The sequence below is a fragment of the Lactuca sativa genome, chromosome 1 (assembly GCF_002870075.4).
Source record: "Lactuca sativa cultivar Salinas chromosome 1, Lsat_Salinas_v11, whole genome shotgun sequence".
NCBI lineage: Eukaryota > Viridiplantae > Streptophyta > Magnoliopsida > Asterales > Asteraceae > Lactuca > Lactuca sativa.
The window spans coordinates 93,425,853-93,428,890 of NC_056623.2; positions in this window are offsets into that span (position 1 = coordinate 93,425,853).

Here is a 3,038-nt window from a genome sequence, read left to right on the forward strand (position 1 = left end):
GGACTGAAGGTGTTCCAAGATCGGATTTGGATACCTAAGACAGGAGGAGTCAGAGATCTTCTGATGGAAGAAGCTCACAAGACCATGTACTCGATTCATCCGGGTAGCACTAAAATGTATAGGGACCTGAAACCCTACTACTGGTGGCCGACGATGAAGCTTGATGTTGCAAAGTATGTGGCCGAGTGTGTGACTTGTGCGAGAGTCAAGACACAACATCAGAAACCGTACGGGAGTTTAGAACCTTTGCATGTGCCTATGGGTAAGTGGGAAGACATTGTTATGGATTTTGTCACTAAACTGCCCAGAACAAAGAATGGTCACGACATGATTTGGGTGGTCGTTGATCGATTCACTAAGAGTGCGCATTTCATAGCGGCCAGGGAGAAATGGTCTATGGAGAAGCTTGCGAATTCTTACGTGAAGGAAATTGTGAGGCCTCACGGTGTTCCGTTAACGATTGTGTCAGATCGTGATAGCCGTTTCACATCGAGGTTTTGGAAAAGTCTACAAGAGGAATTGGGTACCAAGTTGTGTTTAAGTACAGCTTACCATCCGCAGACTGATGGTCAGAGCGAACGAACGATACAAACACTTGAAGATATGTTGAGAGCATGTACTCTGGAATTCCTAGGTAATTGGGATGAACATTTACCGTTGGTAGAATTTTCCTATAATAATAGTTTCCACTCGAGCATTAAGATGGCACCTTACCAAGCTTTGTATGGACAGAAGTGTCGTACGCCGTCTTGTTGGCTTGAGGCTGGGGAAAAGCAGTTTATGGGACCGGAGTTGGTTCATCAAACTGCTGAAAAGTTGAAAATAATTAGGGAAAGAATGTTAGCGGCTCAGGATCGTCAAAAGAGCTATGCTGACAAAAAGCGAAGACCGATGACTTTTGAAGTTGGAGATTCGGTTTTGCTTAAAGTCTCGCCGTGGAAGGGACTTATAAGATTTGGTAAAAGGGGAAAGTTAAGTCCAAGGTTTATTGGACCGTTTAAAGTTCTTCAGAGGATTGGGAACCAAGCTTACAAGCTCGAACTACCAGAAGAACTGAATGGAATTCATAACACTTTTCATGTGTGTTATTTGAGGAAGTTCACGGGAGAAGTTCCCGACATAATTCCAATTTATGAATTGAGAATTGATGAGAACAAAAGGTTGATTGAAGAACCAGAGGCAATTGTTGACCGAAAGACTAAGAAATTGCGACGCAAGATGGTTGGGTTAGTGCTTGTCCGATGGAAACACACGAATGGGACGAATCTCACCTGGGAGACGGAGAATGACATGTTGAGTCGCTATCCGCATTTGTTTGTTGATGTGTGATTCCGAGGACGGAATCATTCTAAGGTGGAGAGAATTGTAACGCCTGTGTTTCCGGGCTTGCCATATTTAGCAATATAATAGTCTAGGTTAACCTTTGTAACCCGTTTTGAAATAATAAGAATGTATTATTTGAGTATTATGTGTTTTGTGCTTAATTGCTTAATTACGTGGTCTGATTAATTAAGAACAAAAATAAGCGTCAAAATTTAAGAGTGAAATAAACTTAATATCTTTGGTTAATGTTGTAGTAGTTGAAACAAGGTTTCCGAATATATATAGAACGCCCAAATCTGACTTCGTATGAGGAAGTTATGATTTATCGAAGTTCCGGCTTAGCGGTATACAGCCTGAAATACTCGAATTGAGATCGAGCGGTTGTTAGCCGAAGCAATCTAAATGAGAATCAAAGATCTCATTGTTGGTATCGAAGCGATAAAAAGTTAGGCAAGACAGACGTCAAACGAAGAAGTTATGAATTTATAACGAAAGTTTCTGTCGCGGCCTATTAAAAATAATTAATAAAAATAAAGTCAAAATTAGCCGACGGAGTCTAAACGAAAGTCGTAGAGCATGGTCTCACCTTTCCGTGGATATAAAGAACGTCGAAAACGGAGTTCGTATGAAGAAGTTATGAATTTCCGAAGTTTATTAATCATTTTGTATTTAAATTTAAATCAAAATTCGGAAGCATTATCCGAAGGAGTCACCGATCTGATCCGAGGTACGCCCTGCGTACTCGAGTACGCCCCGCGTACTCCGAGGGATGTCGACACTCGCACTCGAGCACTTCGGATACGTAAGCAATGACGTTTTGGGCAGTACGTCCCGCGTAACGCAGTACGCCCCGCGTACTCCGAGGTTCCAGCCTCTATATAAAGGATCCGAAGACAGCCTCATTTCTTGTTCATTTTCTTCTCTTCTCTCTAGTCTTTTGCATCGTTTTTCGTGCCGAAGCTACCCCGAAGTCCCGGTATCATACTCTAGCCCCGAGGCAAGTCCCGAGATCCCGAAGATCCCGAGAAGCGCGGTTCCGGAGTCGAAGCTCTGCCCGCGAGAAGTTCGATTTTCGAGGAGATCTTCCAGATCTGCTGTGGATTACTACTTCTATAAGCCGTAGTGCTGTCGGATCGTCTTCTGATCAAGTGAGTGTGTAGTTATTTCTTCTAATACAATAATACGAAGTATTTTATATAAAAATACGTGCTATGTGTATATATTTGGTTGTGTTATGTGTGAATGAGTATTCACTCTCTTCTATCTTATAGATCTGCTTATTTCTTTATGAGATATGTGTTATGTGTGTGTGCCTCATCTGTTATGTGACATATGTGTTGATTAAAGCATGCTATACAGGTTTTCTTTAAACTACGTATGAAAATATATATTTTTATCTACTAATATGTTGGGTAGAACATGGGTAGATGGTTGGTGTGTAATAAACAGATGAGAGGCCTCGATGTTGTTGTTGTTGTTGATCTAGTTATTCAGCGGAGTATGGATAACGACCACGGACTCTTTCTAGACAGTCCAGTGGAACACTAGCAGGTTCATAACCTGTAGGTGTTGTGAACGATGTGTTCACCGGTGTACTCTATCCCCCTCATGGTTGCCTTTAGGATATCTATTGTTGAGGAAACCCCTTCGCAGTGATGTCCGTCCCGATGAAAATCCTAGATTAGGTCCCTTGAGATAGTTGTTTAGGGACGTAA